This window comes from Cryptomeria japonica, chromosome 6 (genome assembly GCF_030272615.1).
Source record: "Cryptomeria japonica chromosome 6, Sugi_1.0, whole genome shotgun sequence".
NCBI classification, from domain to species: Eukaryota; Viridiplantae; Streptophyta; class Pinopsida; order Cupressales; family Cupressaceae; genus Cryptomeria; species Cryptomeria japonica.
In genome coordinates this window covers 76,657,268-76,680,422 of record NC_081410.1, presented here as the reverse complement: position 1 = coordinate 76,680,422, position 23,155 = coordinate 76,657,268, and positions in this window count along the sequence as shown.

Sequence of the window (23,155 nt, the reverse complement as noted above, 5' to 3'; positions counted from 1 at the left end):
CTTGAAATCAGAAGGAGATTAGATTCTGATCTGTGAAGTATTTGTTGATGACATCATCTTTCAAGGAGATGACAAGATGAGTCATGATTTTGCAGATGAGATGAAGAAGGAATTTGAGATGTCACTCATAGGAGAGATTAAGTTCTTAATTGGACTGCAGATTCAACAAATGAAAGATGGAATCTTTATTACTCAGTCCAAGTATGTCAAAGAGGTGTTGAAGACCTTTGGCATGGAAGACAATAAACCGATTGGTACACCAATGGTGACCAGTTGTAAACTATCAAAAGAAGATGACTCAGCAGTGGTAAATGAGAAGGAATACCGATCAATGATTGGTAAGTTGCATTATATAGTGCATAGCAGACTGAACATTGCACATGCAGTGGGTATTATTGCTCGGTTTCAGCAAAGTCCAAGAGAATCCCACTTGGTAGTAGTGAAGCGGATTCTTAGATATCTGAAGGGAACTATTGACTATGGATTATGGTATCCATAAAATAATGAGTTCAACCTGAAAGTGTTCACAAATGCCGATTGGGCTGGTAATGTAGATGGCTGCAAGAGCATAACTGGTGGTGCATTCTTTCTTGGTGGTAGACTGGTCTCATGGATGAGTAAAAATCAGAGCTATATCTCTCAGTCTACAGTAGAAGCAAAGTGTGTTGTATCTTTTATGAACAGTACCTAGACTATTTGGATGAAGCATGTATTGAATGGCTTCAAAGTTCCTGTATCTGAATCGGTAAGTATATTCTATGACAATACAAGTGCAATTAACATATCGAAGAATCCAGCTCTACATACTAGAACTAAGTACTTTGAAATCAAGTATCATTTCTTAAGGGAAAAGGTTTAGAACAAAGAGGTTGTATTGGAACATGTTTCCAGTAAGGAGCAGTTAGAAGATATATTCACCAAGCCTCTAGCAAAGGCTTCATTTACCTATTTGAGAGGTGAATTAGGGGTGTTTCACCTTCAAGAGGTGAACTAAAAGTATGTGCTCCACATCAGTCAGGTATTGCAGTGTCCAATCTTTCTCAGGATTGATGTGTTGAAGGTTGCTACTCCTCAGGGGGAGCAACATAGTGGAACAGGGAAGCTTGTGCCTCCACTTTGGCATTGTTGTCAAAGGGGGAGAAGATGTGAAGCAGGGAAGATATCTGCAGCAATAGGGATAAGATGTGATGGTGAGTGATATCTTTGTATATTGCCATCAATGCCAAAGGGGGAGATTATTGGTATATGTGCAAGAGTATGATGACATGATGATATTGTATGTTGTCATTGATGTTAATATGTTGAGAAGTGAACCAGTATATTGAAGTTAAGCAACTGGCAAAGAGAACCACTATGGTGGTGTAAACTGATATATGTGTAATAAATGAAGCGATATACTTGTCCAAGTGAACTGGTATGATGTTGTGATTTGGAACTGGTATGTCGGAACGAGAACCAGTACATGGAATGTGATAGGACTACCGGTTGGTAGTCCTAGCTTCAGGGTTTTTGGTTGAAGTGTTCCAAGCCTATGTGATTCAACCGATGACATTGTGTGATGAGTTAGCATTGTAATAAAGATCAGATCATGTTGCCACGTCAGCCTCATGCACGTGAAGGATCTTGCATGAAGGAGATTGATCCTATCTACCTTGGGAATGTGCGAATTCTTTGCAAACGGTGGAGAACGCGTGATGGGTTATCCCCTCCATGAAGCAGTGAAGAACGAATGATGGAGAATGTCTTGAGATCTATTCAAGACCGTTGTATTCAAATGCAAAGTGTTCAATGGTTAGGATTGAACTGATCAATTTCTTAACCTAAGTGTTTAGGGTTTAGGGTTTATGTTTCCGACCTATCTATGTTCTACAAGGTCGATGTTGTGTTTCATGTTGAGATTGTTGGCAAATGTTGCATGTGTATCTAAGTGCAGAGATACGTGATTCTTGCAGACCAAATAAGAGGATTGATACATGCATAGTGTGTGTGCAGAAGGAAGGAACTAAAGCAATTATTGCATTGGCATTGAGTGCTATTACCAGATCATTGTAATGCTTGTTGATCTTTAACTACTTCAACAGTTGGAAAATCCCTTAACCAGGTAGCTTTAACTAGTTTGCTATAAATCCTTTAGCAGGGTGACTCAAATCCATTGAGTTCACAAAATCCTCTAACAAGGTAACCTCTAACAGGGTTTAACCCTTAACTAGGTATTCTAGCCATCCCTTAACTAGGTGATCCCTAACAGGATCGGTTCCTAACATAACCTTTTGTAACAGTCTTTAACTAGAATAGGCTCCTAATATAGAGGACTTATAAAGAGTTCAAATACAGCTTGTGGGTATTCATCCCCACTGTGGTTTTTCCCAATTGGGTTTCCACGTGAAAAATATGTGTGTCATGTGTGATGCCTCTTTCATGTGATGCTTTGTTATTTTTTGTCAAGCAGTGAATCATGTTATGCTAGTACATTATTGTATCTCTGATGATAGATTATTTGTTTATGCATAAGGATAAAGTGGAAATGAGGGAGTAGGCTATATGGAAAGCTAAGTGTTGTCGGTTTATGTCTTTCATGGTAGCATTGTGTTTAACTGGTAGTAATCTGGTTCTGACCGGTGTTAGTGATTTCCAGTCAAGTTCACTATTTGCAGTCAAACCGGTTAGGAAAAATTTATTGTGCCTATACAGATTCACCCCCCCTCTAAGTACCGGTTTGGTACTCACTGTTCATCATTGAGTTATCATCATTCATACAAGAAGATTGATTGAGGTCTAATGAGCTCTAGTGAAAAGAACGGGTCATCCAGCAGAGTGTGCAATAATTTGATTGGTGATTCAGTTTCATTGAGTACTTTATGTTGCAGATCTTGGAGATGCATTGTGATCATGTAATATGCCTTATTCCAGGTTTATGGCATCCAACGTTGAGGATGAGTGAGTTGGAAGGTTTGGTAGACAAGTTTTCTGGTAGAACATTGTGCATTGGTAGTAACATATGGAGATTCATTGTACAGATCATGTGGAGTGATTTTGGCAATTGTTTGTGTGTTCGAGGTTAGTAAGTCGACATGTGGGAAGTGTGTGGAAAGTTTGTTTTGGTCTGTTTGATTGTTTTTTATCAAATTGAGCCGACTTGGGTAACATGTTTCATTTGTGTGTTATTCATTTTTGGGCCGACATAATGAAGACCTAAATTGTTGATGTGGATATATTAGTCTAATTGATTTGATCATTTTTTATATTGATGGTTATGTGGAAAGTGTATATAAGTGATTGTGCGCAGTTTCACATGTGTAGTTGAAAGATTGGTACTTTGGTATAATGCAAAAATTTCAAAACAAAGAAGAGTAGCAGAGTAGAGCAAGATTATGTGTTTTGTGCTTAGCTGGAACTATACTCAGGTATTTGTTGATGCTATTCAATAGTTCAAACCTTTTTGTCTCTTTTGTAATCATCTTGTAAGGCAGTGAGCCTTCCGAGTTGTAGCTCTTATTGTAATTTTGAGTTGTGAGCTCTAGGAAGTGTGTCTAAATGCAAGTGCATTCTAATTGTAATATTTCACTCACTCCTAATAGGGTATTATCTCATTGTGGGCATGTTCCCATTGTGGTTTTCCCCTTAACCAAGTTTTCCACTTATAAATTTGGTGTTATGGTGTTGTGGATGCTTGCCTTATGTGCTTATATCTTTCTTTTGTTCATTTGCATTAAGTGGTTTAAAGGATAGGTTAAGAATGTTAAAAATTACAGAACATTGATTCACCCCCCCTCTCAGCATTCCTTGATTCCAACAATCGATATCAAAGATTAGTTCCTCGGAAGGAGCCTAATAGCTTGAGGAAGATCTGGGAAGGTCTTTTAATAAATTATGGTAGTCTTAGATAACAATTACTTGATGCACTTGATGATCTTGATTAGTCCAAAGCCAAAGTCTAGAAATTGAAAACAAATCTTAAAGAATGTGAAAACTTTATTCAGTCGTTAAAAGAGGAATTGAGTAGGTCCAAGGAAAAGAGAAAGGAGCTTGTTGATCAACTTAAGAAGAAAGAAAGTCTAAGCATGGATGATGAAGCCCTGGAGGAAAAGATAGAAGAATGCGAGAAGCTTGCCAAAGATAATGCAGTTCAAAAGAATGATGTGGAAACCATTGTGATGAAATTGACAAGGGAAATTGAAGAAAGGAAGAAGAATGAGGAAAAGCTTACTCAATCTTTGAAAGAAAAATCTATAGAATGTTGCAGACTTGAGAATGAGAATGAACAGTTGATGAGTGACCTTCAAGATGCTAGAGAACATGAGGAAGATCTTGGAAAGAAGGTCCTACTTCTTAAGTTTGATCTTGAAGCTGCAAATGAGTACAAGGAGAAGTTCCAAATCACTTCATCTAGACCAGATGCGAAGCAGTCACTAGCGAGGAAGGACCTCAAAGAGATTAGTCTAGACTAGTCAGCAAGAGTAAACCCAACAGAAACACAAAGATATAATAGAGGAAATGCTGAATAGATTATTTTATTGCATCCAACCAGTAACAACCGTGTTACAACATACCATCTCACAGGCCTAGTAAAATATGTCACAACCAGGACCTTGAATCTTATGATCTATCTTCTACGCACAGTCTAGCTAGCTCATTCTTTGATTGATTTCATTTAATGCATAATTACAAATATATATATTGATTCAAAGGATCCAATCAGCCCAAAAGGGATCAAAACCCAATGAAAAAGATCTGACATGAAAATAACAAGGCTGGCCTCCACCAAGAATTTCCTCTACAAAATCCAAAGGATGAAACGTAGATCATGGGAAAAGGTCAGCCACAAGCTAAGGAACATCATAATCAATACCCAAGGCTCCGCAAGCTTTGGAATGGGTTCCAGTAGATCACCAGAATAGGTCCAAGCAATTGGTAACAAAGGAACAACCGGTAACAGAAAACTGTCATGGAAACTGGTAGCGATATCTTGCTGAAAAATTATCCAAATGCAATGCAGTGTGGAAGCAAGAAATATGGTCAATTATTCAAGTAGAATCCAACTCCATAGGATCTGGTGAGCCAAAATTGGGACACAAAGAAAGGAAAACTGAAACTGAAATAGAAAGAAAAATGTTTTTGGTTGATGAAAGATTGCAATGAACCAGGGATGCTCCTACATCAGACATTTGGAGTTATTGAAAAAGTGAGCTTCTCACCTTGTTAGGGTCAGAGGGAACCCAAGACAATACCTCTAATTGAGAAATCCAAGATGAATCTTCAACTGGTTTGTCTTTCCACTTCACAAGATATTACTTATAGTGTCTGCTTTGGGTACTACACCTAATCCTACTGTCCAAAATCACTTCAAGCTAATCCGCTTCCTTCCAAGGCAATTGTTTCTCCAAGTCTGCAACACTGTTCTCACTAAATTTTGGTTCATGATACTCATGAAGATCTGAAATTTTGAATATAGGTGAAATACTCAGACTATCTAGTAATTCCACTACATATGCATTTCCAGAACTAAACTTCCTCAAAATCCTGCAAACTCCAAACTTCTTCATCTACAACTTGTTATAAGTTCCAACCAGGAATCTCTCTCTTCTTAGATATATCATCACTTCATTACTAAATTCAAATTCCTTATGTCTCCTCTTCTCATCTGCCTTCTCTTTATACTTGTTGTTCATGTCTTCCAAATGCTACTTAACCTAAATATGCAATGTTGCCATGTCATCTGCAAAGTCTTCTACTTTTGAACTTCTTTGATCTTCACTGCTAATGTTTCTCAACTTTGATATACCTCTAGGATGCACTCTTGTAACTATCTCAAAAGGTGTTTTTTTGGTACTTCTATTAACTAAATTTTTGTAGGCAAACTCTGCTTGTGCAAAGATCAAATCCCAACTTCCAGTTTTATCTCCCACTAAACATCTCAACAAATTTCCCAAACTTTGGTGAACAACTTATGTCTGTCCATCAGTCTATGGATGAAAAGTAGAACCAAACTTCAAATTTGTCTTCATCTTCTTCCAAAGTGTTCTCCAAAAATAGCCGACAAACTTAGTGTCTCTATCTAAAACTATGCTCTTAGGTAATCCATGCAATCTCACCACTTCCTTGAAAAATAGGTCTACTACATGCAATGCAAATGATGTCTTCTTATAAGGTATGAAATGAGCCATCTTAGAGAATCTATCCACTACCACAAATATAGAACCATTCCCTCTCAGTGTTTTAGGCTATCCAAGTACAAAAACCATGCTTATATCCTCGCAAGGTCTTACTAGTATTGTCAAAGCTTTATACAATCTCACATTTTGACTACTACCCTTTGCAACTTTAAAAACTCTAGAACTCTCCACATATCTCTTAATATCCTTATAAATCTAGGGAAAAAAGTACTTCTCACTCACCAATGCTATTGTTTTATCAATGCCAAAATGTCTAGCTAGTCCTCCTTTATGATGCAGAGGTATTGATGCTGATATAGGATAGGTTCCCCTAATCCAAAAACACACCAAGGACCCTAGCAATCAAACAATACTCCAAGGGTTAAGGAACATCAGTTTGACAAGTCCACATCCCTTTCTCTAAAATAGAAGACTACCGGTACAAGATCTCTTTCATTTATCGGTACAAAGTCTCTATGGTCAGCAATGGTTTGGTCCCTTCTCCAATGAAACACTGGCTATTTAAGGTTTTATTATAAGTCGCCTAGGTCAGGGAGACCCCCTTCAATCATTTAATTTAGGTTCCCTCTACCGGTTTGTGTAACTACTACAACAAGGTCTACAAAACCTAGTAGCTCTGCCAAACCAGTTTTCTACACTTAACTCTTTAAGTCTCCAAAAGACCAGACAACAAATCCTAGATTTTGATACCCTTTTGGGAGTTACAAAACATATCCTAAGAGTTTTTACCGATAGGGATTACAAGAATCCAAACCCTACTTGGTTAGGAGACCGGTATAGCCCAATTAGGCCTATTTTACAAAGGAGTGTGTATACAAAGACCTTAACTCACCAAAAAAATAAAGGGATACTCTTCAGCCATTACAAAGACACCAATTCCTAAGTCTTAGGCCATGATCAACTCTTTAACTCCTGATGTGAGACCTATTTGCTTACACTTGTTGGTGGCCACATGGAGTTACCCACCTTAATACATCAAACCCTCACATCCAACTGGTCCTAACCTACAAAAGGCCTTTTAAATCATAAAATGCATTGGCCATACTTGCATCCCCTTCAAAATTGTGAACCACCAATGAAGGATCAGCAAGGTAAGGCCATTTCTTTGCAAAACCTTAAGCAAAACTATCAAATCTAGACTACTTCCATAAATTTGCTGACTTCTTCCTTGTCTTGGTGAATTAGGACCTCATAATTGATGCATTTGAAAGGTGATTGGCCACTCTAACACATCCCACTAGTATACCATGTACAATATGTTATACCACGTAGAATAATAGAATTGCAGTAAATTCTCATAAATCTATTACTTCAATGATGCCAAAGTTTACAAAGTCATTCTCCCTTCGTTCTCTCTTTCCAATGGTGATTGGGGATGACACTTTATACCTTCCTTAATGGTTATCAACCACCTTTTGAACCAAGGTGACCATTGGAAAGATGTTTCTATTTGCAACCAAAAGTTATCATTAAACGTTGTCAACAAAGTTGTCAAGTTTGAGCAACTTCTAACATATGTTAAATTCGACTACCTAGAGGTGCTTCAACATGTCCTAAACATTTCTAAAACATCTTCAAAAAATAAAAAACTTAGAAAAATACTCAACCAAATACCCCTAGGCCCATATGCCCATGGTGGGTTATCAATTTGCCAAACATGTCATTGGGTAACAAGGTGGGGTTTATTATAGATAAATCAAACATCAAACAAACAAGACTACCCTATTACATAGGTTGAAAGGTCACATTCTAATGTGTGTCCTTTAGCCTTTATTTCTCTTATTATCTTAGTCATGAGGTTCTCCTACACCATAATCCTAGGGTGAATGAATCTCAAGTCCACTTGAGATGAGGTCATGTAATGTAGTGCCATGCTTCTTGATCTGATCTTCATCCAACCAAATGGCTTCAAAGTGTGGTTTTCCTTTCCATTTGACCAAGTATTGTTTATACTCATTATTCCTAGTCTTCTTTACAATCTTGGTGTCTAACACTTTTTCAAGTTTAGGTGGCTCATGTTTGAGAAAATCTATATCTGTTGCTTCTTCTAGGATCTCTTGTGAGTTACCTGCATTAGAGTCACCTTTAAAAGGAGTTAGATAACAAACATTAAAAATAGGGGATATGCCAAGGTCTGATGGTAATTGAATTTTGTAAGAATTGGTGCCAAACTTCTTCAAGATTTTACATGGTCCTACTTTCCTTTGCATGAGCTTAGTGTGTTTGCCCTTGGGTAACCTTTCCTTCTTTAGATTTGCACAAACCAAATCTCCAACTTGAAACTGTACTTCTCTCCTTTTCTAATGTACATGTTCTTTGTATTTTTCTAATGACTTTTGAAGTTGTATTTTGACCTGCTCATGAACTATTTTTATGGCTTCAGCAAACCTCTCACCATCTACACTTATGGGATCCGTATGGGGTAGTTTTCTCAACTCCAATATCCCTCTTGGATACAACCCATACACAATCTGAAATGGTGACTTCCCGGTGATTCTGTTTATAGTGTCATTGTAGGAAAACTCAGTTTGAGATAAGATTGAATCCCACTTTTCACCATGTTGCCAAATACACTGTTAAACCCCTTTTGGGTCCTAGGTAAACCCATTACAAAGTCTATTGACACACTCTCCCATGGTCTTGAGGGAATGGGTAAGGGTTGATAGAGACCAACATTGGTACTTCTTCCTTTTTCCTTTTGGCAAATGGTGCATGCATATACAAATTTCCTTACATCAACCTGCAATTTGGGCCAAAAGTAGTGCCTTCTTACCAATTCAAGTGTCTTGTCTAAACCAAAATGACCTACCATAGCTCCACTATGTTTTTCCTTGATGATGTTAGTCCTCATTGAGCACTTCGGTATGCATAATTTCCCACCTTTGAAAATAAGTCCATCTTGGATCAAAAAATCAAAAAAATCCACATGATACCTTTCACCAAATTCAGTGCATGCCTTGTAAATCTCCTTAAAGTCCCCATCTCCAGTATACATGTTTTTCATTGCATCGATCCTAATTCTTTCTAATTAGATTTTAGATATGGTTAGCACTCTCCTACTCAGTGCATCAGCCATTTTGTTGGCTACTCCCTTCTTGTGTTTTATGGAAAAGGTATAGGCTTGTAGGAATTCTACCCACTTCATATGCTTATGGCTTAGCTTTTCTTGGCTATTAATGAAACTCAAGGCTTGGTTGTTGCTATAGACCACAAATTCCTTTGGTAGCAGATAGTGTCTCCATTTTTTCAATGTCTGAACTAATGCATACATTTCTAGGTCATAAGAAGAATATTTTCTCTTTGCCTCATTGAATTTTTCACTAAAGAATGCTATAGGTCTGCCTTCTTGGCTTATGAATGCTCCTATGGCCATATGACTAGCATCACATTTAACCTGAAACACTTTGTTAAAATCAGGTAAGGTAAGTACCGGTTGTTGAGCTACCTTTTTCGTGAGAGTCTCAAATGCCTCATTCAGCTCCTTTGTCCAACAAAACTTGCACTTTTGATGACCTTTTATGGTTTCCAACATCGAAGCACATATCTGACTGAAACCTCTTATGAACTTTCTATAAAATGTGGCTAATCCATGGAAACTTCTAACTTCACCGATAGTCTTAGGAGTAGGCCAAGAAAGAATTGCATTTACCTTATCCCAATCTATCTTCAAGTGACCCTTGGAGATCACAAATCCTAGGTAGATGAGCTCTTCCTGCACAAACAAACACTTCTCCATATTGATCATCTATTCCTCTTCACTCAACCTTTTCAAAACCATGTCTAGATGCCTCAAGTGTTCTTCCTTTGTCTTGCTAAATACTAAGATGTCATCCAAATACACTATTACAAACTTCCCTGTGAATTATTTCAAAACTTCATTCTAGAGTCTCATGAATGTACTTGGGGCATTAGACAACCCAAATGGCGTAACCTTCCATCCATACCACCCTTCATTTGTTTTGAAGGTTGTTTTCCACTCATCACCAGGCCTAATTCTAATTTGGTGGTATCCACTCTTTAAATCAATTTTAGAAAAATATTTTGCACCCCGCAAATAATCAAGCAAATCCTCTATCCTAGGCATTGGAAATCTATACCTTATGGTGATCTTGTTGAGAGCTCTTAAGTCAGTACAAAGCCTCCATGTTCCATCCTTTTTGGGTGCCAAAATTGTTGGTACTGCACATGGGCTAAGACTCTTTCCAATCAGATCAAAGTCTAACAACTCTTGAATCTTCCTTTCCATCTCCTCATTGTGTTGTGGTGTGAGTTTGTATGCATCCTTGTTAGGCAATGCAGCCCCTGGGATCAAGTCAATATAGTGATTGATCTCTCTCATTGGCAGAAAACTCCTTGGTACTCCATTTGCAACTATGCCTTGGTATTTACCAATGATCTCCTTCACTTCTAGACTGAGATCCTTGTCCTTTCATTCTACCATGTCATCTACAGCAGGCTTCCCCTTTGAGGTTGGTATTGGAAGCAATGCAAAGCATATTCCTTCTTCCATCTTTATCTCCTTGAGGAATGGTTTACCCTCCATCATCATCACTTTGGACTTAGTTTCTTTATGCTCTTCATTGTTTTCATTTAAGGGTAGTAGCTCTATGACCTTGCCATTATTTGTGATGGAATAGGTATTCCTAAAGCCATCATGGTGTGCTTTGAGGTCATACTGCCATGGTCTTCCAAACAAGAGGTGGTAAGCATCCATGTTAACAACATCAAACAAAATCTTATCTTTATAAGCTCCTATCTGGAATTCTACCCATGCCTTCTCTTCTACAAGAGTTTGTTGCCCTTTTGTGAGTCAAGACACCTTATAGGGGTATGGATGGGGTATCCTCCTAAATTTCAACTTCTCTACCATTTCTATTGACACAAAATTCTCAGTAGACCCTGAGTCAACCAAACTTTACATACCTTTCCTCCTATTTGGCAAGTGGTGTGAAAGATAGACTTCCTTTGAGGTGGCTCCATAGGTGTTGGTACCTTCGAGAGGGTTCTTATCAACATTAGTTCCTCTCTGGTTTCTAGATAATCATATGAATCAGGTTTACTACTACCTTGGTAATCTAATTCTTGGGTTAGATTGGCTCTCCTTTCTCCTTGGGAACTAGACCCCATCTTCTATAGGCATCTACTAGAAATGTGTCCCTCTTGGTTGTAGTTAAAACATTTTATTGGTCTTGCTCCTCTTCCTAATGATCTTCCTCTAAAATTTGGCCTTCTACCTCTGAAGTTGTCATTTTTGTTATTGTCATTTCTTGAGGAATCTTGACTGCTCTCTCCTTGAAATTCAAATTTTGATCCTCTTCCTCTAAAGTTGCTCCTTGCTCTTATTTTCTTACCCCTTCCTCTACTACTCTTCTCTTGTCTTCTTTTGAGCTTCTCCTCTACTTTTAATGCTAATTGATAGTGTAGCATAGAAATTAGGAATCATCACAAGATAAGTAGATCAATCAAAACGCAAGACATGATAACTTAATCATAAGAACACTCATTGAAATGAACCTAATTCCAAAGCACATTCAATGGAGGTATGAAAACAAAGCATTCAAAAATGAAAATTATGCAAACCAGACGTAGAATTGAATACTCCTTCCATGCGGCTCCATTGTTGTTCTTTCCTCTTCAATGGGTTTGTGGATCTCACCTACAAGTGCACACACAATTGAAAGCAAGATTGGATGAAAAATTCAAGAGTACTAGAAGCATAAGTTCGGTAGTTTCATAGAAAATTTGGGATTCATGAAGGATTCGAAGGGATTTGATTGAAGAAAACATCCAATTTATAGAAGAATTGGATAAATGAGCAAATTAGCATGAAAGAGATTTGAATAGAAATTCAAATCAATAATAGCAAAATTATGACATATCTATGACAAATTGCTATGCAAGGCTTATGACAATTCATGACAAATTACTATGTCAAGAATTTATGACATTTTATGACATTTTATGACAAACCCTATGACACATTTCTATGTCAAGAATTTTATGACAATTTATGACATTTTATGACAAATTTCTATGTCATTGCCATAAATTTAGGAAAGAAATAGGAGAAAATTGAATTTAAGAATTAAGAAATTAGGAAATTAGAAAATAATGAAAATAGGAAATTAGAAATTAATGAATTAATCAATAATTTTTCATTTATTAATTAATTCACTCACAAAGAGGATTAATTAGCCAATTAAATGAATATTTAATTGTAATGAGAAAACTTAGGATTAATAAATAATTTAGTAATCCTAAAGGAAGAAATGACACATTAGGTTAAATGATTGAATCATGAAACCCTAGAAGATGAATTAGAAATGCGAGGATGATAATTAGGTCTATAATTGACTTGATCATGTTTTGATTTGATAAATGACCAATGCGACAAAATGATTTGATTGATAGATGCGCCAATTGACGAGGAACAATGACAAATTGATCCAAATTGACACAATTGAGACAAATAACGATCGATGACAAATTGGTTGAAAAATGACAAAATTGACAAAATAGATTGCAAGATGACAAGATTAGACATGACCACGATCGATGACAAATCGATCGCAAAATGACAAGATTGAAGGATTGATGATAAATCGACAAGATTGATAAACCGATCGCCAAATGATAAGATTGAAAACAGGACAAAACCCTAATTAGGATTGATGATGTCCAAAATGATAAGATTGATAGGAGGACAAAACCCTAATTAGGATTGACGATGTCCAAAATGATGACAAATGAATACGCACATTGATGCGACAGGGTAAAATCGATCAAAATCATGACTGAATATTGTTGTCGACAAGACCAAATTCAAGGATGAGATGATTGAAGAATATAGAAGAATGACTCGATGTTCGCAAATGATAAAGACCAAGTGCGTGACATAGGAGAAATGTTAATGCGATGCAAAAACCTAAAATGAGGCAATGCGCAAATGTTAAAGTATGACCTTGCAAGCGTTGACCATTTTTGGGTGTCTACATTTCGCCCCTCTTTGAGACAATGCGATTTTAAGCGTTGTTTCAAAGAACAATAACGAAATGCCCCAGACAATAATAATGACATATGAAAATGCCCTAGACAATAACAATGACATATGCATGCCCCCTCGAGGAATTGGCCGGAAACATGCAGAAAAGAGGCCAATTGATCGATAAAATGACAGGATCGAACGGACTGACAAGCGGAGATCGGATGCATGACAGACAAGCAATGTAAGGTGCACAAGACCGCGACCAACATAAGATGGAGAGGACACACGTCCATCTATGCAATGACAAAGAGCTATAAATGAGACCAAGAGGGTGAAAATGACTCATTTGCACTAGCTAAAGAGGAGGATTTGTTGCTCTGGACAAGGACACGTGCACATAGATGGCGAACATTCCAACGGTGGATTACCTTGGAGAACGTGTACGCACATTCAGACGATCGGAGGACACAGGAGCAGCGGTATGTATCTCGAAAACCCATGTTTTTGATTTCATGAATTTTGATGGCTTACGGGACATTGCGGGGCCCACAGAAGATACCAAAATGGACATCTGCGCTTGTGTCATCTAAACCTGCGCTTGTGTAAGGAGTTTTGCGCTTGTGTAAGAAGACACAAGCGCAATTCACCTGACACAAGCGCAATTTAGCTTACACAAGCGCAAGAGTTGAAAAATGACTCACTGTTGATTGCAAATGGCATGCAAATGACCTGACAGGGGGGGGGAAGGGTAGGATAGGCCAATGTAGATGAAAAACACCCTGATTTGGACATGAAAATGAGGACATTCAACCATAGGAGGGAGTGGACCGATGAGACCACCGTAGCCAGGACCAGGACCAGGTACATCATCTGCGAGACATGGCAGGGATGAGGAGGACAGAGGGAGCACCCAGTGACAGAGGCACGTGCTCCGTATGACAGACAGTGGACATTATGTAGCTTGACATTATGTAGTCAGCCTGCGGGCCATACTTAGGACAGACAGTCCGATTTTGTACTCTGACATTATTATGATATGTGATATGATATGCATCGATATGATGGGATGCAATATGTGATGACTTATGTTATTTTTCATGAATGGATGACTTATGCACTTTGTATGAACATGTATGGATGTATTTTTATGTATTTTTTATGAATTTATGAAATGAAATGGATAAAATGCTTGATGTAATATGTGTGATGGAATTGTACTAACCAAATGGATGCAGGATGCAGCATATGTGCTTGGATATCGGAGCACTAGACCGAACTGACTATCTGACTGGATGGAAGAAATGTTAGTAAGAAGAAATGAGATAGAAGATAGTTAGAGATGATGAAAATTTGCTTTCAGTAATGCACTTTGTAGGTGAGAACCTTTATTTTTATTTAGCAAAATGGATGCATAGCATCATGGCATTGAAGGCCAGAGCTGAAATGCAACCCGATTTGCGAAAGATAGACATAGCATAGACAAGCAACAATCACAATCAAAGAAAGAGACCATGAGCCATCCCGGTCACTCTAAATCACTCAGTGACATCATCGAGCAACATAGGAACATGATCGAAGCCAAAGATAAATCCATAAGAAGATAAGACTCACAAATTCAAGCAAATCAAACAAACATCTTGATCTTTATTGTCAAAAGTTGAAAGTGCTGATAGGATGATCATGCTGTCTGGTTTCAGGAAATGTGATACCCCGTCTAAGACAGGACACAGTCTGGTTTCGAGTATACCACACCCTATATAAGACCCATGATAATGTGACAAGGACAAATGACTTTTAATGTGGATATTCAATTGATAAGACAATTTGGATCAGTTTGAATGCTTGGTTTGAGTTGAAAAAGTTCATCTGTTAATGCATGATTTCATTAAAGCACGATGTTGGATGGCAAATTGTTGGACGTATACGCAGTGAGCTGTCGATGCACAAAGGGAATAATTTATTGCAGAATGTTTGTTTTGTTTTTGAAGTTTTACAATTTTTTTGTGTTTTCAATTTTTTCAGGACTTTATATGATTTTTATGAATTTTGTTGATGACATTTTTCAATTTTTTAAAGATTTTTTCAGGACATTATTCAATTTTTATGAATTTTTTTCAGGACATTTTAAGATTTTTTTTGGAATTTTTTCAGGACTTTTTAAGATTTTTTTTGGAATTTTTTTAGGACTTTTTAAGATTTTTTTGGAATTTTTTTCAGGACTTTTTAAGATTTTTTTTGGAATTTTTTCAGGACTTTTTAAGATTTTTTTGGAATTTTTTCAGGACTTTTTAAGATTTTTTTTTTTTTTGCTCTAGTGATTGATCATGACGAGGGAAAAAGCACCCATTTCGCACTTGAAAAACACATACACCAGGACCAAAACATATGTACAAGATACTGGAATAAGCAAGACAGTGATGTTGACCAATAACAGGCTTGGAATAAAACATTGGGTTGAGTGAACGATAAGCATGATAACTGGCTGAGAGAAAGCATGACGAGAAATCATGATAAATGACAGAGCAATAATCTCATTACTCATGGCGCCTGATTGCCAGGTTTTCACCATGGTACTTGCCCAAAGCGCCTGTTTGCCAGGTTTTCACAAGAGGGCGAATCATTTATTTTTTTGCTTTTTTTGCTTTCTTCATTTTTTTGTATTTTTTGCTTTTTTCATTTTTTTGTATTTTTTGCTTTTTTCATTTTTTTGTATTTTTTCAGGATCATATTTGAAGAAATATCTGACAGAAAACTATGCCCAGTATTTGCGAAGATGCATACTATTGATAGGATCAGACAAAGGTTCACCTTCGGGAGTCGCAAGCTGATATGCCCCCGAGCCATAGGCTGCAGTTACTATGAAAGGCCCAACCCAATTGGGTTCAAACTTGCCCTTGATGATGTCAGTAGACTGTGTATTCTTGGGATTTGCCTTTAAAACCAGGTCTCCCACTTCGAAGTGTCGCCCTTTGACCTTCTTATTATAAGAGCGACGGAGACGGTTTTGGTATGCCTGCAAATGTGTCAGAGCTGTCTGACGTTTTTCATCTAACATCTCAAGCTGATGCAGCTGAGAGACTCTGTGTATCTCATCATCAATCAGGTGTTGCAAGGAAACTCTCAAGGATGGAATCTCGACTTCCGAAGGTAAGATGGCGTCCGCACCATACACCAAGGAATAAGGTGTTGCACCAGTAGGTGTGCGGATAGAAGTGCGATAGGCCCACAGTGCTGGATTTAACTGTACGTGACAATCTTGGCCAGTGTCATTGACAACTTTCTTCAAGATCTTGATAATGGTTTTATTTGATGCTTCAGCTTGACTGTTACCCTGTGGATAGTATGGGGTAGAAAAACGGTGTTGAATATGAAATTTTTCACAAAGCTCTTTAACATCTTTATTCTTGAAGGGTCGACCATTATCTGTGACTATGGCAAGGGGAACCCCATATCTGCATATGATATAATTTAGCAAGAATTTTGAAATTTGGACACCCGTGATATATGTCATGGGGATGGCTTCAATCCATTTTGTAAAATATTCTGTAGCTGTAATAATAAACTTGTGTCCATTTGCAGATGTTGGCTGAATCTTGCTGATAAGATCCAAACCCCACTGAGAAAAGGGCCATGGAGATATGACAGAATGAAGCTCTTGAGCTGGTGCATGAATATAATCTCCATGAATCTGGCACTTGTAGCACTTTTTAACAAATTCATGAACATCTTTTTCCAAAGTGGGCCAGTAATACCCAGCACGAATCAACTTTTTGGCTAGGCTAAGACCATTGAAATGGCCCCCATAGATACCATCGTGAACCTCGTGTAAAGCCATTTGTGCTTCGTCAGAATCCAAACACCTGAGGAGGGTATGGTCAAAAGAACGACGGTAAAGGGTGTCGGCGATGATGACATATTTGGATGTTTGTCGAATAAAGGCTCGGCGTTGGTTAGCGGAAAGGTTAGGTGGTAAAGTCTGGGATTTCAAATACTGATATATATCATTGTACCAAGGGGAATTGGGACCAACAAGAATGCACATCACATCAGCAGTCGGAATGTCAAAAGAGGGGACTAGCAATTGTTCGACCAGGAATTCACACTTGTCCATATTATGAGGCATATTTATCATAGCAGCAATTGTAGCCATCGCATCTGCCGACTTATTTTGTATTCTTGGCACTTGACTGAAATGGATAGCTGTGAATTTAGTCTTGAAGAAGTCTACCATGTGCTTATAAGGAATAAGCTTTTCATCCTTTGTCTCATAGTCATCATTGACTTGTCGGATGACTAATTGAGAATCTCCATAGACTTGCAAATGCTTGATGTTCCAGTGAACTGCCACTCGAAGTCCTGTAACCAATGCTTCGTATTCTGCAATGTTATTGGTACATTGGAAAGTGATTCTGTATGACTTTGGAATAGCATCACCTTGAGGGGTGACAAACAAAATGCCTGCGCCGGATCCGAACTTGGTGTGGGACCCATCAAAGTACAACTTCCATTCATTGGACGATGTGAGAGCAAAAACTGATTCATCTGGGAAATCAGTTAACATGGGATGATCATCTGAAATAGGAGCATCTGCCAGTTGGTCTGCTATGACTTGCCCTTTTATTGCTTTTCGCTCCATATACTCAATGTCAAATTCACTGAGAATCATGACCCATTTTGCTAGGCGACCTGTCAAAGCTGCTCGACTGAGCAAATATTTTAAAGGATCAATTTTGGCAATCAGCAATGTTTGATGGCTTAGCATATAATGTTGAAGCTTTTGTGTTGCAAATACCACTGCTAAGCATGCCCTTTCAATAGTGGAATAATTTAGCTCATAGCTGACTAGTGTCCGGATGATATAGTAAATAGCTCTTTCTTTGCCATTTCCATCTTGTTGAGCCAAAAGAACTCCCAATGCTGTTTCAGTTGTAGAGATATACAGTAGAAATGGCTTTCCTTTAATAGGAGGCATTAGGATAGGTGGCGACAGCAAATAGTCTTTAAGAGCTTGAAAGGCTGATTGGCATTGCTCAGTCCATTTAAAAGTGACACCTTTGTGCAATAGATGCTGAAATGGATGACATTTGTCGGCCAACTGAGCTATAAAGCGACGAATTGACTAGAGCTTTCCTTGTAGACTTCTTAATTGCCGGAGGTTGGAAGGTGGAGGCATATCCATGATTGCTTTGACTTTGGCGAGATCGACCTCAATGCCTCGGTGAGAAACAATGTATCCGAGCAATTTTCTAGCCGTAACACCAAAGACACACTTTTTTGGATTAAGCCTGAGTTTGTAGGTCTCCATTCTGTCAAAGATTGGGCCCAAAATGGCTAGATGACTATCTCTGGTGACAGATTTGCACAACAAGTCATCAACATAATCCTCCATCAAGGTATGTATGAAATCATGGAAGATTGTCGTCATTGCTCTTTGATATGTCGCACCGGCATTTTTGAGACCGAAGGGCATCACATTCCAGCAATAAGTGCCCCAAGCATAGGTGAATGCTGTCTTATGCTGATCCTCAGGTGCAATACGGATTTGGTTGTAGCCGGAGAAACCATCCATTAGTGAAAGCATCTCATAACCAGCCGTCATGTCCACTATAATGTCTATGTTTGGCAGCGGAAAATCATCCTTAGGGCATGCTTTATTCAGGTCCCTAAAATCTGTGTAGATGCGGATGCCCCCAGTTACTTTGCTAACTGGTACTAGATTTGAAATCCAGTCTGCATAATCAATGGGTCTAATGAAGCCCACATCTAGCAATTTTTTTAATTCCACTTTGACCAAAAGAGCCACTTGAGGATGCATTTTTCTAAGTTTTTGTTTGACAGGTTTAGCACCTGGTTTTAGTGGTAAATGATGAAGGACTAATTCTGGATCGAGGCCAGGCATATCTGCATAAGACCACACAAAGCTGATCTTCTTCTCCAGAAAGAAATTAATGAAATCAATCTTCTCTTGTTTTGACAAGGAGGCTGCAAAGTGAATGACCTTAGGGTTATCAGGTGTACCCAAATTGATTTCCTCAGTCAGCTCTACCAACAATGTGGATTTGTCCTGAGTTGATAGGGGTACATCCACTCTTCCACCTTTGGGTGCCTCAGAAAGGTTTTCACCCACAGGTACGTCTTTTATTTTTACTTTTGTACGATCAGAGAGCGCCTTACGGTTTTCACTCAAAGATCTATTCTTTTGATTTTTTTCCTTTTCTTTTTCTTTTTCATGACTGGAAGAGGGAGTTGACTCCCCAAAATATGCCGTTGAATCCAGATCAATAGCAAAGCCTGCCTTATGGTCGCCTTGTGGTATACCTTCCCGTAGTCCCAGGAACTCTGCAATTGCTTCGTCATTCTGAAAACAGTCCAACGTGAGCGATTCTTGTTGGTCATATTGGATAAGTTGGGGATATATAAGGGGCATGTCATCATCGATTGTAAGGATAGAATGGGCTGATATGGTAAAAATATGAATGTCTGTGGTGTCACTATCCGAACTGCTTGTATCAGATTCGGAGCTGGGATCCCAAAATGACTCGATCCAAGCATGAGGACAGGTTTTAGGAAGAGGAGTTATTTCATGTTTATCCTCCATAGGCAAGTGATCAGGGTCAATGAAGATATTGTCGAGGGCATAGGAGCTAGAAGAAAAATAACTCCACTCCCAGTCATTAGAATCAGTCTCAGGTTGGGTAACCTTAGGTGTTATTTCATCATCAGAATCACGCCCTTTTCGACACGTGGACCTTTTGGTAGATGTGGATCCAATTCGTAATGGTACAAAGCCTAATCCTAAAGTTGGGGGTCGCCTCTCAGGTATAATGGGTTCTAGCCTTCCATTGTTTTTCAAGCCTAAGCCACTGCAGCCATCATATCCTTTCTTCTGCAGCATAGTAAATCCTTTGCCATATAATTCCACTGGCAACTTGACAGGTGGAGTTTCAGTTGGATCCTTATAGAGCCAATCTATGGCATCATCATTTATAGTTTCTTTGTCAAGTTCTCCCCATCTTGCAAATGTAGTGGGAGGCTGATATTGAATAACGACCTTGGGTTCCTTTTGCAATAAATGCGGTTTTCCATATGACTTTGGAGACATCGGCAAATTCCCAATGAGAAATGTTTGGTCCATTGAATATTCTCCACACCCTTGGTCTTGTATCTTCAGTTTTCCTTTGACAGCATCCAACAATGCATTGGGATCCACATAACTGTCTGATTTGGCTTCTGTATTGACTGGTATTTGCCGCTGAGGAGTATCTTTTATGGTAGCACAGAACTGGAACGGATTAGGATCTCCTGGAATGGTTATCTCAGTTCCGTTGTAAGGATATTTGAGACATTGATGATAAGTGGATGGAACTGCTTTCATGGCATGGATCCATGGGCGGCCAAGGATCATATTATAAGGGAGATCAAGGTCTAGGACTTGTAGGGAAGTGTTTTCCATCACTGGACCAACTCTGATGGGCAAGACAATTATCCCTTTGGATGGGCGTTCAGCATCATCATAGGCTTTGATTGTTATCCTTTTGGAAGCATCTATGTCATTTTCTGAATATCCGAGGCCAATGACCACTCTTAAGGTGCAGATATTGAGACCTGCTACGCCATCTATCAGGACTCGCCGGATTTTGCAATTGTGGACAAAGACTTCTAGGTGCAAAGGGTCATTATGGGGAAGCTTGTCAGGTGAGATATCACTATCAGAAAATGCGACACTTTGGGAAATGGCTAAATGTCCAATCCACGCTTGAAATTGGTCAACATCAATATCTGTCGGGACAGTGGACTCAGTCAAGGCTTTATCTAGGACTGCACGATGCATGGGAGACATTTTCAATAACTCTAGAATGGATATTTGTGCAGGTGTTTTCCCTAGATGATCCAAAAGATTATACCGACTTGCAAGAGTTGGTTTGGGAGGAGCGGCAGGAGCTCCTTTCAAGATGATTTTAGACCGATGAGTGGTGATGGCACAAGAAGGATCTTGTTCTTTTATTCGCAAGGTGGACACATACTCATTTGATGCATGAAAACAATTAATGACATTGTGATAACCGGTATTTGCATAACTAGCCATTTGAGCAGAATTGGAAGAAGACGCTTTACCCTTGTCATGATCAAGCAAAGGAGTTTTAAAAATAGTATGATCAGTATTTGAGGTCAGATGGGTTGGATCTATCTCAATTACTCCTTGTTCCAATAAATCTTGAATCATATGTTTTAATTGAAAACATGAAGCAGTTTTATGTCCTTTAGACCGATGGTATTCATAGTACGCATTATCATTCCACCAATGCGGCTTTACCGCTGGTTCTACCTTAATATCTGGTAGCTTGATAAATTTTGCTTGTATTAATTGCTTCATGACTGATTCGATAGGCTCTCCCAATGGTGTAAATTATCGAGGAGGCCCATCCCGTGAGCAGAAGGGTCTGCGTTGTTGATTTTGTTGTTGGCCTTGCTGTTGATTATATTGTTGAGCATGCTGTTGTGGAGCCTGTTGTTGATTATATTGTGGCTGTTGAGCATGCGGTTGATATTGCGACTGTTGAGCATGCTGTTGATACTGCGGCTATTGAGCATGCTGTTGATACTGTGGCTGTTGAGCAACATTGTTCCTGGGTGCTTGATTTTGTTCCATAGTCGACATATTAGGAACACTCAACTTCTTGATTGTGAATGGGGGTTGATTAGCATTTACTACTCTCGCATCAACAACACCATCATTAGTGACATTCTTGTTCTTATACCAAAATCTGTTTCTGTCCCCTGAAGAATTTGTATTGTCATTGTCCTTACTGAGCTTGATAATTCCTTTAGCTACAAGAGCTGTTTCAATACTCATTCCTTTCTTAATGAGTTTTTCTATAGTACTAGGACTTTTTAATTTTAGCTCATACATCATTTCTGGGACCAGATTCTGGATAAATAGATTCACTTGCTGTTCTTCAGGTATATCGAGAGAAGAACGACTATACAAGCTTCGCCAGTGTTGCAAGAAAGTCACTAATGGTTCACCTTGTTTCTGGTTAGTATTACATAAATCCGACATAGTCATGTCACTATCGATATTGAACGCGAAATGAGATATAAACTTTTGTGCCAGTTCTGACCAAGTCTTTATATTTCCTGGCAAATGTGAATACCAATCCATGCCCTGTCCAGCAAGACTTCGTGCAAATAATCGCATTAAATATGTCTCCTCATAGCTTACTTCCATGCACGCCGCGTAAAATGCTCGAATATGATCCTTTGGATTGCCATTCCCTCTATATTTTTCAAAGTTGGGTGCCTCAAAATGCTTAGGGAATGGAGGCATGTATATACTCTTGTCAAATGGATTAGGACATAAATCTTGATCTATATACAATTTCTTTGTTCCTTTAATTTCTAATGCATCAACCTTTCATTGCAACATCTCAAGTTGTTGTGCAATTGTATCAGATTTTAGAGGTCCATCATTAATCCCAGTTGGTATTCTTTGTTGATATATCGCATTTCCGATCGGTTGTTGATATTCTGCAAGAGTCGTTTTTGGTGTCTCCTGCACATAAAGTTCTTGGTACTTCTCTTGTTGTTGCGGTTGTGCTATGCCTTGACCTTGTTGTTGTGCCCCTTGGAGCCTAGGTTGATATTGCAATTGAGTAGGCTGCTGATATTGCATAGGCACCAATTGCGGTTGTAAAGTAGGATAACTTGTTTGCCTTGGCACATATTGTGGCACATGTTGTTGGTGCTGACGACTCGGAAGTTGTTGACTTTGTGCCAATTGTTGTCGCGGTGTATATCCCATCATTTGTAAAAAACTTTGTTTAGATGGTTTTTGTTGCTTCTCCTTAGGATGGGGTATAGCACTTGCATTAACTTGCTGTATTGCTTGTCCAATCCCCTGTGATGGTTGCAAGTTTGTGTTGACTTGTAATGGTGCCGAAGGCACTGCGATTTGTTGTCGACTGCCATATGGTTGTTGTCGCATATCATTTGTTTG